This window comes from Macrobrachium nipponense, chromosome 18, assembly GCF_015104395.2.
Source record: "Macrobrachium nipponense isolate FS-2020 chromosome 18, ASM1510439v2, whole genome shotgun sequence".
Taxonomy (NCBI): domain Eukaryota; kingdom Metazoa; phylum Arthropoda; class Malacostraca; order Decapoda; family Palaemonidae; genus Macrobrachium; species Macrobrachium nipponense.
This window is the reverse complement of record NC_087211.1, coordinates 81003432-81019234: the sequence shown is the minus strand read 5'-3', so window position 1 is coordinate 81019234 and position 15803 is coordinate 81003432. Positions and strand designations below refer to the sequence as shown.

The 15803-nt window shown below is 36.8% G+C and overlaps 1 protein-coding gene across 1 annotated transcript in view; it reads left to right on the top strand.

The window, feature by feature from the left end:
• Window positions 1-5031: 5031 nt before the first annotated feature.
• Window positions 5032-15803, top strand: part of LOC135197253 (uncharacterized) — a 31741-nt gene continuing 20969 nt past the window's right edge. The window contains exon 1 of the mRNA XM_064224349.1: window positions 5032-5198. The gene's annotated coding sequence lies outside the window, so the exon portion shown is untranslated. The remainder of the gene's footprint in view (window positions 5199-15803) is intronic.

Genomic DNA, 15803 nt, shown 5'->3' with positions numbered 1-15803 from the left:
CGAAGGAAAAATAAACGAAGGAGTAACTGCAAGACCTTTCGACGTTTCCACGTCCTTTACTAAGCAGAACTGAAATACATGAGGGAAAAGACAAAACAAGAAGATTCGTATAACTGACAGATAGGGATTATAAAGAGATTAGTACCTAGAATCCGACACACCTGGAAGATGAGTAACCTTCCTAAACAAGCATAAACAATGGGTGCGATTAAAAGTTTAAGATAACCATCTCAGATACAAGGAAAAGACAATTAAAGAATTATAGGTGACAGCTGTTCAGAATTTTGGTAAACAAAACTATATTCAACATATTCACAATACAGGTTAAACATATATTACAACGAAGATAACTCTAAGGCAGCTAATTTTTATTTAAGTCTGTAATTATATCTTTGAGGTCATTCTTAAACATGTTACAAATATTTGGATCAAGAAATTGAATACATAAGAAAAATAGGGAAAGATTTATGCTATCCTTCACACATATTAGATATTTGTTATAATAAAGCCCACAAAAAGTTTTATAGTGTAAGTAGCACGCAGAAAGAAAATTTTATGAGCATTCTCAGTTTGCCTTATTTTAACGGATTTGAAACCATTAAATCATTGTTAAAAGCTTTTAATGTCAACCTTGTTTTTCCTATAATAACACACTAAAAGGAATGTTAATAAAAAATAGCCCCAGAGAAAGCAACAACATAATATATAAAATTCCATGTATGGATTGTCCCTCATTTTATCTCGGACAGTCTAGCAAGAGCCTAGAAGTAAGGCTAAGCCAGCATAAGTATTCTGTAAAAACTGGGCAAACATCTCGTGCAATATTCATTCATTTAAGTGAAAACAATCACCGAATAAATTGGGTTGGTAGTTCAGTAATTGCAAGGTCAAGAGATGTCTTATCACGAAATCTTTTAGAATCTGCTTTAATACAACTTACTTTTCATTGTAATTTCAATGTTAGTCGTGGCCTTTTTCATTTAGACCCTTGTATTTGTAACATGCTTAAGAATGACCTCAAAGATATAATTACAGACTTAAATAAAAATTAGCTGCCTTAGAATTATCTTCGTTGTAATGTATGTCTAACCTGTATTGTGAATATGTTGAATATGGTTTTGTTTACCAAAATTCTGAACAGCTGTCACCTATAATTCTTTAATTGTCTTGTCCTTGTATCTGAGATGGTTATCTTAAACTTTTAATCGCACCCATTGTTTATGCTTGTTTGGAAAGGTTACTCATCTTCCAGGTGTGTCGGATTCTAGGTACTCTTTATAATCCCTATCTGTCAGTTATACGAATCTTCTTGTCTTGTCTTTTCCCTCATGTATGTCAATTCTGCTTAGTAAAGGACGTGGAAACGTCGAAAGGTCTTGCAGTTACTCCTTTGTTTATTTTTCCTTCGTGGCATATATCTTTATTTATGGATTTATCACGTTCCTAACTTTCGTGATTCAGTTATAAACATAATATATATACATATATATATATATTTATATATATATATATACTATATATAATATTATATATATATATACATATATATATATATATATATCTATTACATATATATATATATGGTGGGGTTGTGGGGACTAGGGCGGGAGAAGGTGGGGTGGAGTTCATTCCGGACACACATGCACGTACAATGTGGCAAAAACAAGGGGGAAATAAAATAAGAAAGAATATTCTCAGACGAATGACCAGCAAAGAGAGAGGAAAGTGGTCTGTTATTTCTTTCTTATTTTATTTCCCCCTTGTTTTTGCGACATTGTACGTGCATGTGTGTCCGGAATGAACCCCACCCCACAACCCCCACCATCGCTACCCTACCAATATCGTTTCCAAATGCCTCCAGGTACGACTTTGTCGGTATACCCAAAATATATGACTTTTTTTTTTTTTTTTTTACCCGGGGGGCTAGCCCGTGGGCTGCCCTAGATCGGTCCAAGTGAGTTGAGTGGTGTCTTCTTTTTTATATATGTATTTTTTTTATTTATAGCTTTCCGTTATCGGTATTGTTTCACTGGTTTCATATATTTATACATTCTTATATTTTCAATTTCTACCGGAAGTATTGTGCTGACATCTTTTTCGTGTTAGGCCTATATATTTGTCCTGTTCCGATGTATATCAACCTTTGGTTTCTTTGATGTTTATTTTCTTGTGTGTGTGTATATATATATATATATATATATATATATATATAATATATGTATATATATATATATATATATATATATATATATATATATATATATATATATTACTTCATAGATTTCAGTAAACTCAGAGTAATGATAATCTTATTGTCAATCACAGTTAAGCTGCCAGTTTCAAAATTTTACTCCCCATCCAACCGGTATATTCATACTCTTATAAAAATGCCAACAGCGTAATTACAGCTTTATAGATTAAGCTATGGTAGGAAAAATGCTGACGTGTTGGTACAATATCAGTAAAAAGATAGCACTGGATAGACTCTTGATAAAATGCAAATCATTCAAAATCTTTCATTTTGTAACGATTGCAGTGACTTGATCACGATATTGGAACGCAGGAAATAGGTCTCGGGTGACGCCAAATCGAATCTCTGTGGGCTCAATACACGACAGGCAATTTGGTTAGACAATAATTTAGCATTTTATTACCTGTCCGTCTCTTAACTCGTGTTTATCTATTCATGTGAGCTCTAGCATCTTCTGTACTAGGCCTAGGTAAAGTACCTTCCTGAATAACTGTAAATTTTACCGATTTCTTTCCAAATAAATTGGACGATTTGCGCATTCATTGGCTGATATTCACTGCTGTAGGCCTAGGTAAAGTATCCTCCTGAAAAGCTTTACATTTTACATATTTATTTTGCCATAAATGCGACGATTTGCACATTCATTGGCTGATGTGCACTGCTGTAGGCCTAGGTAAAGTAACCTCCTGAAAAACTATACATTTTACATATTTATCTTGCAATCAATGAGACGATTTGCACAGTCATTGGCTGATATTCACTGCTGTAGGCCTAGTTAAAGTATGCTCCTGAATAACTGTACATTTTACATATTTATTTTGCAATCAATGAGACGATTTGCACACTCAATAGCTGATATTAACATTCTCACTTTTAAGCCTTCTTTTAGAAAGCTGGATTCTGTCATATTTCGTTAAAGTATATATATTAGGGTTAACAAAAGTTTACACCGGCAATGCATTGCAGTGGCCTGGATTCGCGCATGATACCGACACCAACCTCGAGTTTACACTGCTTCATATAATCTTTCCTTCTTATTGTTCTAGTTTATTGTCTAATATTGGCTGTTGTCTGTTACTTCTTTGTAATGAACACTATATTCTTTGGAATTATTTATTCCAAGTTTAATAATAATAATAATAATAATAATAATATCCTTTGGAATTATTTATTCCAGTCAATGGCCGATGTTCGCATGTTCCATATGAATAAGGTTAACCTTCTAAAGAATAATAATAATAATAATAATAATAATAATAATAATAATAATAATAATAATAATAATAATAATAACCTCGGTGGTATGTTAGGAAGCAGTAGCAAATAGATACACGACTGTTGTGGTATGTGACAAGTTGACGACATTAAAAAGCGCTCTCGATGTCACAGTTTTGTCGAAGACTAAATTTCTTATAGACCTCGAGCCCTACCCGGTATCACGCCGTGACGTCACCGATTCCCGGATGTGCGGCTGCAAAGGTTTATTTTTATTTTGTTTGATTTTTTTTTTCCGTAGACGCTGACTGACATTTTCTTGCAGTTGTCGAATTCAGTTCGAAGTCATTCTTTGTTTTTGGGTTGGACATAATTTCCGGTGAGATATAGTATATGTATGTATGTATGTATATATATATATATAATTATATGTCTATCTATTTATATAACTATATATACATATTATATATATAATTATATATCTATATATAAATTTATATATAATATATGCATTTATATATCATGTATATTTACACACACATATGTATATAAATATATTCCATTTAAAATTCATTACTGGTTCTTTATGTCATTAGTTGCTTTAAGCAATGAGTACGTATTTCATCTGTAATATATTTTATTCTCTCTCTCTCTCTCTCTCTCTCTCTCTCTCTCTCTCTCTCTCTCTCTCTCTCTCTCTCTCGTTGTTTTTCTTGTTATACAAAGCTAATATCTTTTTTTTTCTTTGAAGAGGTTACTCGTAGAAACAGCAATAAACAGCGGCCAAAGTCGTTTCTCAACCAGAGACCCAGATTCGAATCCTGGCCGGGACAGAAGAAGCGCTTATAACTCATAATTCAAAGGACACACACACACACACACACACACAGAGAGAGAGAGAGAGAGAGAGAGAGAGAGAGAGAGAGAGAGAGAGAGCATATAATTACAATTGGCAATCACTGTGCTTGGTCGTGTCATTTGACTGTTAACGGATACAATGAGAGAGAGAGAGAGAGAGCTATGGGGGTGGGGGAGGGGAAGGCCGGGGACTTATGATTGGTTTCTAATCCTGCGTAGAAATCTCTGACACTGTTTTGAAGTGGTTCAAAATTACTTAATATTTATGGATTATAAAAATGCATTTGCGTTATACGTGTAATGAAATTTTATCGTAAATCGTAATAAAAATTAAAAGTTCATTGTCAATATATAATAAATGACTGGGAATCTATTATAATGTATAATTATGGAATATTAAAAGATGATTTCTCTATTTTCTTAAAGAACCAAATTGTCACGAATCTACTGTTTAAAAATGCAATTCGATATAAATATCTTATAAAAACACGAACTAATCTACTGATAAATTACTGAATTATTATTTTAAACTTTCCCACAGCGAAATGAAGCTGTAAATAAAAAAATAAAATAAAAACTACTATAAATACAGTTAAGAGCGAGCGAAGATCCATCGACGTACGATAACGTTTCCAGAATCATGCGCCTGGCAGCGCCGCCGCGGCGGGATGGGAGTGGAGCAGGTCAAGATCACCGCCGTCGTCGACCGGTTGGTTAGTTGGCATTGACCTACGGGTGTGTCCGTGACACAAGTGGATCTTCTCCTCCTCGTCCTCCGCGTCGGAAGAAGTAGCAAGTAGCTGTTGCAGCGTCTACTGACGAAGACGTCATCTCTACTTCGTGTATTCGTGAAGGGACAGAATTAAATTAAGAGGTGAGGATGCACAATTAATTTGAATGTCCGTGGGCGTGGCTGTACGTAACGGTTTCTTGCACCGCGTGGTCTAATAAGGGATTGATTGATTGTGAGTTATCTGGCGTAACAACTGTCTAATTAAGGAGGAATGCCACTGAGATGTTACGTAAAACAAACGATAAAAATTGGTATTGTATTTATTATACCGTTAAAACTATTTATTCAGGAATTCTAATACTATTACAGCACCAGAATCATTTACTTAATTCAATGACATCTTTGAATTATAGATAGGCCTAGTCCTACGGCACACGAGACTAGAATTTTGTACTTGTAAAACATTGGTTAAAATCACGTAAAAAAATGTCTATAAAAGAAAAATCTAATGATCTTGGCAGCAATTGTTTATTAAATTAAGTAATTCTTGCGTCAGCTTACTGATAGGCCTTAGCATTATTATTATTATTATTATTATTATTATTAATAAAAAATGTATAGAAGCTGAAGAACTTTTACAGCTATCGATTTTTATATTAACTTAATAATAATACCTGAGTCACCTTAATGATAGGCCTAATTCTACTAATTATGATTGTTAAACAAGACATTACTACTACAATAACAACGGTCTTAGAGCCCCCCCCCCCCTTTTTGACCTTAGTCATGTATAGGTCTGACACCCTAGGTTATTTTTGACCTGACTTTCACCTCTATGAAGTTGACCCGTTTGAAGCAGCGAGGAAACCATTCTCTGTTAACCCTTTGTTGTTTTTCAAGGGTCGAAGTTGTTGTGACTTCATTTTGTTCCCCCTGGTCGGAATGTGACTTCTTTTGTCTTTTGTTCGTCGTGTTACAAATCGTGACTTCATATTTTGCTATTCTTATGACGAGTTTGATTTCACGTCCTCTTACTGATTCGTGTTTAGAAGTGCGACTTCTTTCTTTCTTATTTTATGGTTTGATTTTTGTCTAACTTCATAATTTCTTTGTTCTGATCAGTTATAAGCCTTCTTCTGTTATTCCTTATTCGCCTGGTTATGATTACGCTTTATATATACCATTCCCTGCTGGTGCTCTAGAGTCAACCATTCGCATCGGAGATCACAACAGTATTCTCCGAAAATAACCGTTATTATTATTATTATTATTATTATTATTATTATTATTATTATTAATCTGAAATTGTATCCACACCGTCTGAGATTCAACTTTTAAAACTGCCTTTTCTGACATTTTCATTTTTGTAAACCAAGGCTAAATCATTAGTTTTATATGTAGGTATTTTTTATTAATGTCCATTTTTTATTTTATTTACATTGCTTTTAGTTGTGGTTCTATTGTGAACTAGGCCTATGTATAATTCATTTCAGGCTTATATCCATTAACTAGGCCTATATCCATTCACATTAATCTTTACTACTCTTTGATACTCATAACTGTTGTTGTCTTATACGGACGTGTATATATAACTATATATAACGCACTATTTGCTCTCCTCACCGCGGTAATGTTTACTGTACGTTGTAAATAGTAATACTCTTTGCGGTTAACAGACGGAGAGAGAGAGAGAGAGAGCTTAGAGATGAGAGAGAGAGAGAGACGAGAGAGAGATGAGATGATGATGAAGAGAGAGAGATGAGGAAGAGAGAGAGAGAGACGGGTTTACCTCAAGTGCTGTATTCTTCTTGATGACCTTGACCATTTTTTCCCCCATGTGACCTCGTGACCTCCCGTGTTGAATGTACGTAGGAATTACGTACCGAAATAATTGGGGCTATTCTTTGATAATATTCGTCTTGAATGGTCATTGTGTGGGTCGTATTTTTCATTGTTGATGTTCGAGGGTCACGTTGTATGCGCGTTCAAAAATTCACGGTTGTATTGTACTGTTCTATAATTATTAAAGGGTAAGAAGGGGTGAGTATCTTTATATATATATATATATATTATATATATATATATATATCTATATTATATATATATATATATATATATATATATCATAATATATATATATATATATATATAATTTCTTTTGTGAAATAAGCCTTCTAACCCTCATATTTTCATCCCATGTTGAAAGGGAAAGAATAATTGGTTTATTTCAATACTCAATCGTCACGTCCAAGGTTAGGCCTAAAGAAAGCTAACCTCTGTGTCTCTCTCTCCCCCCATTTTAGCAATTTAAATTCCTTTTTGTGAAACCAGGAAGCGACATTACTAACAGATCCGTTACATATCCGGTGGCATGTGTACTGTATGTACAGTTGTTCCCGGCGTCTTTGTATATATGCGTCTCGTAGAATTGGCAGCCCTGTACAGAAGATGGTTCTAGGCTGACCCTGAAAAGCATTTTGTCATCGACAGAGTCTAGCTGCTTGGTCTTATGCCAGCACGGACTCTTGTCCTTCAGGGAGGCCTATTCGGGAAGGAACTAAATGTGTGAATGTGATATTGATTTGGTTAAATGCTTAGATAATAGAGGTTGTCAATAAATCATTTTATTGACAGACTACCTCTATCGGTCTAGGGCGATTCTTGCTATGCTGATCATGTCATAGGGTAAACGGCACAGTCTCTCTCTCTCTCTCTCTCCACTCAGGACAGAATGCGAAATCCGTTCTGTTTAGAATCGGCCAGGTCATGGACCCTAGAAGATACACCCTACCCAAAAGGCACTCCGGAGCAATGTGGTATATATCAAGATATGCACATAATTTAGGATGGTTGTGAAAGTCCTGGCAATCATTTGTCATTAACGGAGTTAAAGAAAGTTGTGTTTTATATCGTTTCGCGTCCAGTTTCAATTTGATATTGGTGTTAGGGTCCATCTAACATTTTATTTTTTAAATGAGAATAGTACTAATGATAACGATGGTTATTCACGATTAAAGTTGCTACAAAGGAAATAAGTGTTTTACGATCTGTCAGTTAGGCACTGCGTTTCAGACCTCAAATCAGAATCACAAAGGATACCTCATTGAAAAGTAGTGGGTTAGCAGCTCTATTGCTACCTACTGGGGCGAGACAGTATTTGGAGCCGGCCTTGCGGTTCCAAGAGATCTTGCATGCCGGGTTAACTGGCCCAGAGCCAACCAGTCACCAGTAACTGTAGAACCTCGGTTTTCTTGTCAGAGTTAGCTGCACTTATGGAGCAACCAACAAGCTGTCTGTCTTCTTGTTGCTGTTAGACGTGATCAGCAACAATAACAAGGCAGAGGTTGCTCGCTGGTCTACAGGGAATAAGGTTTTTCATAGACGAAAACCTACCTCGGTCTAAGGTATAGGGGTCCACTTCGAACGCACCACCGCCTAGAGGGCAAATGGAGTGAGTGGACGAGAATCTAGGTCAGGCGTGCGTTTTGTGCGTCTTTCTTTCTCTCTTTTTCTTTATGTTCCGGGTTCTGTCATCGACGAAAGCTGTTTTTTTTTTATATATTGTTTTTGCGTCATAGCCAGGTCATCGTTGTCCACGTGTGATATCGTTTCTATAAACCGCGTTTCTTTGCTGTCACTGCATGGTCGAAGTATATCGGTCTAGTCTTCGTTTCCGTCGATTCCAAGAATGGCGTTTGATGCTGCTTGGAAATTTAAAAGCTTTTTAGAAGCTATGAAGAATGCCCTACGCATTCCAGCCATTCGATACCCTGAATGCATTTGGGCATACCGTTCCTTAGCAACTACTTAATTGTGCACCACTACCACGGAGCCTATACGGGTCATCGACCTGGTCATTATCCTTGAGATTCGTCGGTGAAATTGGGTACGTGAAAGACCCTGGCCTGGCAGCCTTTCTATGGTTGGAGAACGTGTGCCTTGAGTTTGGTCTTTATTTCTTACGCCCGTGAGAAACCAAGGATGGAAATTGCAGTGATTCTTAGGTAATTGGTACTATAATGTTTCGGTTCCTCTCTCTCTCTCTCTCTCTCTCTCTCTCTCTCTCTCTCTCTCTCTCTCTCGTTCATTATCTTATTTATGACGTCCTGGCCAGGGAAGTAATTTTTATATATATATATATATCAGTTCAACAAGTTCTTGACAAAAAATAAGGATAAATATGGAAAAAAAATATGAACACAGGTCTAGAGTTTGCACCATTTTAAAGCATCGCAGGAATTTACACTCTGTGATATCGCGACCAATAATCTAGGTCTTAGCTACTTCCGCCTCGGAAGTATAGAATAGAGTCCTTGAGGCGAAAACACATCCCGAAATTAGGTTTTATACCATGGGCCATCGACGTCACCCACGCGTAACGGTCGTAAGCATTATTATGAGGTAGCGCAACAGCGCACTGGTTTCTTTTTTTTATTTTTTTTTTAGAACGAGGAGCGATTTTCTCTCGAGTGAATCACGCAATGCGTAAGTGTACTTTTGAAAGCTGAACTTTACAAAGAAGAGGAATAGGAAAAAATAGACAAAGAAGAGATAGAGAGAAAAATAGACTTATCGCCATTAGCCTATTAACTGTCACATGAACTTGGTTTCCGGTTCAAATAGGAAGACCATAAATGCCATATTCGATCAATGGCTGGTCATATTCAAACCTTTTAGACTTATACACACAGGAATTTCGGACACTTTAAGACTTAAACACATGAATTTCAGATATGTTTAGACGTACATAAACAAATTTTAGAGGCTTTTAGACATGCATATAGGAATTTTAGAGAAGTTTAGACTTATGCAAAGTACTTATTTCAGAGATATACATAGTGTATACCTATTTCAGAGACTTTTAGACTTATGTATACAGGAATTTCAGAGGCGTTTAGACTTATATGTAGTACTTATTTCAGAGTTATACATAGTACCTAGTTCAGAGACTTTTAGACTTATACATAGTACTTATTTCAGAGGTATACACAGAACCTATTTCAGAGACTCTTAGACTTATGTATACAGGGATTTCAGAGGCGTTTAGACTTATACACAGTGCTTATTTCAGAGATATACATAGCACTATCTATTTCAGAGACTTTTAGACTTATGTCTACTGGAATTTCAGAGACGTTTAGACTTATACATAGTATACTTATTTCAGAGTTATACATAGTGCCTATTTCAGAGACTTTTAGACTTATGTATACAGGAATTCAGAGACATTTCGACTCATACATAGTATACTTATTTCAGAGGTGTACATAGTACCTATTTCAGAGGCTTTTAGACATGTATACAGGAATTTCAGAGGTGTTTAGACTTATATGTAGTACTTATTTCAGAGTTATACATAGTACCTAGTTCAGAGACTTTTAGACTTATACATAGTACTTATTTCAGAGGTATACACAGTACCTATTTCAGAGACTCTTAGACTTATGTATACAGGGATTTCAGAGGCGTTTAGACTTATACACAGTACTTATTTAAGAGATATTCATAGTACATATTTCAGAGGCTTTTAGACTTATACACAGTACTTATTTCAGAGATATACATAGTACCTATTTCAGAGGCTTTTATATACTTACGTACACAGGAATTTCAGAGACGCTTCAGACTAATGCCCGCATGATTTTTAGACTTCTAGACTTATACACGTACGGGAATTTCAGAGATAGGTCTGATAGTCAGTTCTTTCACAATCACAAGGATGGTTCATGCGACCCTCACTAGGCTCTCTCTCTCTCTCTCTCCTCCGAGGGTGGTTTACAGTTATTCCTGAAAGAAGGGAAGGTTGAACTGCGCAGTGGTTGACGTGGGGCGGGGGTGGGGGCGGTGGTTGGAGAAGGAATTCAGGAGTTGGTAAAGAATGAAGGAAATTGCTCCCCTCCGGAGGAGGTGACAAGGTTAAATGGCGAAAAATATGCGCGTTTATTTTGTTACCTGTGGGCGTGTGTACGTGTGGGCGTGAGTGTGTGCCTTTATATATAGCATTTGGTGAGAGAAAAAGAGTAGCAAGAGAGAGAGAGAGAGAGAGAGAGAGAGAGAGAGAGAGAGAGAAAGTTAACGTTCCGTAATGATATCAACAACTCTCGCTGGATAATAAATACACGGCAGAGGGTAGAAAATGACCCCAGCCCCATGTGACCAAAATATGTCTTAAAACAAGGGCGTAGAAAGTTATAATGAGCCGTGATGGGCTTTCTCTCTCTCTCTCTCCCTCTCTCTTTCTGCTTCTGGGTGTAATTGGGTATGTGTCGTGTGCTCGTGGTCATTTTTTTCTCTCTGTAAATGCCCATCCATGTGTTTTAAACTTTTGGTCAATCTCTCTCTCCTTCTGTTTGTAACTAGGTATGTGTCGCGTATTCGTGGTCATCTCTCTCTCTCTCTCTCTCTCTCTCTCTCTATATATATATGATATATATATACAAATAATATATATATAGATATATATATATATATCTATATATATATAATTATATGCCCGTGATTTATACTCTCTCTCTATAAATGCCCGTGATTTACACACACACTCTCTCTGTAAATAGTGATTTATACTCTCTCTGTCTGTCTGTCTCTCTCTCTCTGTAAGTGCCCGTGATGATTTATACCCTCTCTCACTCAATCTCGTCATACAGTTTGTCTCTATTTATCTGTATTAACTGGCAATTAAGCTTAGTTAAGCTTTATTATTGCAACATAATTTACCACACATCACCAATATCAATCAAGATAAGTATAAGAATAATCGTCTAAAATCCTGCACTTCCTATGCCATTATTTATCCGATTTTGTAATGAAGACGACTATAGCTGGTTCACTTAAGGTAGATTCTTGGTTGAGCCTTATATATATGTTTACGAGACGTTCGTTTGGCGGCCGATGATTGGCTGGTACCGGGAGGTAGTAGGCAGCTCCCAGCCAATCACCGGCCGCCAAACGAACGTCCCGCAAGCATAAGATAAGACTCATTCAAGAATTGACCTTAAATGAACAAGCTGTAGTAATAACAGGAATGACAGTGACATTGATGATGAGAATAAGAGTGGCAATTGCAAAGACGATTATAATAACATGAGTAGAAATGACGTGAATGACAAATGTGTTATTATTGATAACTTACGATGTTGATAGCAATGAAAACAAAGGGTATTAATAACTGTCAACGAAATGACTATGGGGGTTTATTCTAGCTCCCCCACCACCCAGCCCTGCCCCCCATAAAGCATAAAATATATTAAACCGGCCCCCTGAAAGGGCTCATTAATACTAATAATAAAAAAAAGCCCTGGCGAAATGACCCTTAATCAGTAAGATCTCATCGTTATCATTATCATATCATTATAATAATCACCCTCAGTTGTTAATGGCGTTCAGAGGCCTAGGTGTAGATTGGGAGAAAGCAGAGGAAATGGGTGTTAATTGTCTATTTATGCTTCTTGTTGCCTTTCTTTTGATGTGACAGTTTTTTTATTATTATTATTTTGGTCTGTGTTTGATAGGTGAGGTTTTCCCTCTCTCTCTCTCTCTTATCTCTCTCTATATATATCATATGATTATTATATATATATATAATATATATATATGTGTGTGTGTGTGTGTGTGTCAGTGTGTGTGTGTGTGTGTGTGTGTATAAGCGAATACCACAGGAAAATAATAAACAGAAAGTCAGTACCAAGTGCTTTCGCCTTTATTTAGGATTGTCAAGGCGCATTGTCCGACAATACCTGAATAAATGCGAAAACGCTTGGTACTGACTTTCTGTCTATCATTTTCCTGTGGTTTTCGCTTATTTATACATTTAGTTGCTTGTGTGCTTCTGTGCCAATTGTAAGTTTTTGTTCCAGTTGATTATTTCATAAAGATACGATTTTTGTTTGAATGAGGTCCTGTTAATCTTTGTATTAATGCACTGTATAGTTGTGGTCGAGCTTGATATATATATATATATATATATATATATATATATATATATATATATATATATATATATATATATATATATATATTTGTATTATATATAAATTTGAATATGAGTACCAACACATGGATGTATTTCACCATTCAGTTAAGTGATGGAGTATGATTCTCGAAAACACGCTTTCTATAAAAGAAAAAATACCTGTTACAAATTTAATAAATTCTCTTCAGAGGAAATCACGCTCCATGTCTCTCACAACATAATAAATTGTAACCGAATAAACCCGGTTGGCTTCTTACTTCTCATTTTCCTCTTTCAGCAATTTCCTCTGACCCATTTCACTACCTTTTCGGCGTCTCTACTAGCACTTTATCTTTTCGTCTGAAGGTTTAATCACATGAACGCATTTCCTGACTGAAATGGCGCCTATCCTGCTCTTATTTATGTCACTCCAAGACGAGAAGATTTAGGAGCAATCGAGCACAAGACTCGTTATTCAAGGAGGTTCAACTTTCTTCCGCTTGGGGCGCTCTTGTTGTTTTGTTTTTATAGCTTCGTCTTCTTCTTCCTTGTTCAGTCAGTCATGTGAGAGCAGGAGGCGAGTCACACGCCCTATTTCCATTGTCTGTCTCTGTGGGTCTTTCATTAACCCGCTTTATTATCTTTTTTTCTTGCAGACAATATCCATCACTGATGAGACACGAGTTGAAAGATGATGGGGTTTTGGGTACTACCTCTAGAGAGAGAGGGAGCAGGATTCAGTAACCAGGCGGGAAAGCTATACGACATGACGCTACTGAAAATGAAATAAATGATATACTAGCCTAAACAAAACCTGTTGTTGACGTCTATTGCAGTGTGAAATTACGAGGCTACTCTCTCTCTCTCTCTCTCTCTCTCTCTCTTTGGCTCGAACATATAATCTCCCGGCTACCAATTCAAGATGCTCTGTGGCGGCATAAAAGTATACTTAATCATAGTATTTCCCAAGTCATCCAACTGCGTCTTCTCAACAGGAAGTGTTTTCAAGTTCAGATTGCCTCGTATGACTGAGGAGAGAGAGAGAGAGTTTGGTTCATAATAGCTGATTGCAACGCTCACGAAACAGAGAGAGAGAGAGAGAGGGGGGGGGGAGGGTTTTGGGGGGAGGTTATTTACTAAGAGTAATTATTCAGAAAGTATCCACACATTAACGGGAAGAATCTGTTGACAAATAGAGGTAATTGACATTTGCTCCATTTCAGGGTCCAGGTCCGCGCGCAAGCTTTCTAAAGCAACCTCCCTCCGGTGGAATCATCTCTTTATCATCTCCGTGGGCATCCGGTGCTCCTTCGGGGCATGCGGTTGCTCCGTGTATGTCCGGGTTTCCCTTAATTGCTCTTTGTTTTTATAGGCAATTTTTATTTCATTGACACATGGGGTATTAGGAGAAACAGCCTGTAGAATTGTTCATTTGGTCTGGGGTTTTTTGAGGTTGGAGAGGGGGATGGGGTTGTTAAATCATTCCTTTATTTTCTCTTGATTCCAACACACACCTGTGCCGTTCACCATTGGGTTAACTGGTGAGCGGTAGGCTTGGAGGGATCTACTGACCTAGCAATCATGATTTGGGCAATACACTACTCACCCACGGTGCCTTAATATAAGTGAAAGGTGAATCCAGGTAGTTAGCAGAGAAGTTGAAAACACTGTTGTATCCAATTTGTCAATAAGTTGTTGATAAGTTGTAAACATATTGACAACAACCTTTTGTAATGCTCCTGCTGACTAAGTGTACTATGATGATGAAACATGAACATTGTTGTTAATATAATCCCAACTTCCTGACAATAGCGATTACCACGATGTTTTCAACTTGTCAGCAAAATCACAGATCGTTGTCGATATGTTTCCAACTTGTCGATAACAGTGAATACACCAATGCTTTTAACTTTTCCGCATCGCGCCTTGATTTTGTCCACGTATCCTAATAATAATAGGCAAGATCCATTAAACCTCATTTGCAACCCCCCTAGCACCTCAGTGGCGTGGTTGGTATGGTGTTGGCGTCCCACCTCGGTGGTCGCGAGTTCGATTCTCGGCCATTCCATTGAGGAGTGAGAGATGTGTATTTCTAGTGATAGAAGTTCACTTTCGACGTGATTCGGAAGTCACGTAAAGCCGTTGGTCCCGTTGCTGAATAACCACTGGTTCCATGCAACGTAAAAACACCATACAAACAAACAAAAAACATTTGCACCCCTGATGACCAAATCGGTAAATCAGGTACCTGGTAGCTATTGACAGTTGAAGGTCGCAGGCAGAGTAAAGCCTTCGATTTCCCCGAATTTAATGTCATGATTATCCCAGCATTGCGTACTTATATCATTAATTAATGCAGCTATAATTTCTCTGATTATGGCATAAGTTCAACGTTCGTCATGAACTGAATTACAGAAGGGTCTTGTCAAAGATTGCATTAATCATTGTGATTAAAGTCATCGTGAAGATGGAACATTGTAAATGCATTATTTCACATCATACAATTCATGATAAGCATTAGAATATTCTCAGCTCTAATTCTCCAGATGATCTAGAGACACATTCGTCAGTTAAGATGACAGGAAGAACCCCCTGTTTATTAAAAAAAAAGAAATAACTGTTCTAAAGTGTCAGAATCTGTCTATTTAAAAAGTCGATTAGAGGGAACGAGTTTTTTTTTAAGTAGGAAGTAATTTCCCGTGATTAGTCTATCAGCTACGGGACTTGGTAATTATTAAGTCATTTGGACCAGTTTAATTAGAGCGGTGACTAAACAGTTAGAACTCAACTTCAGG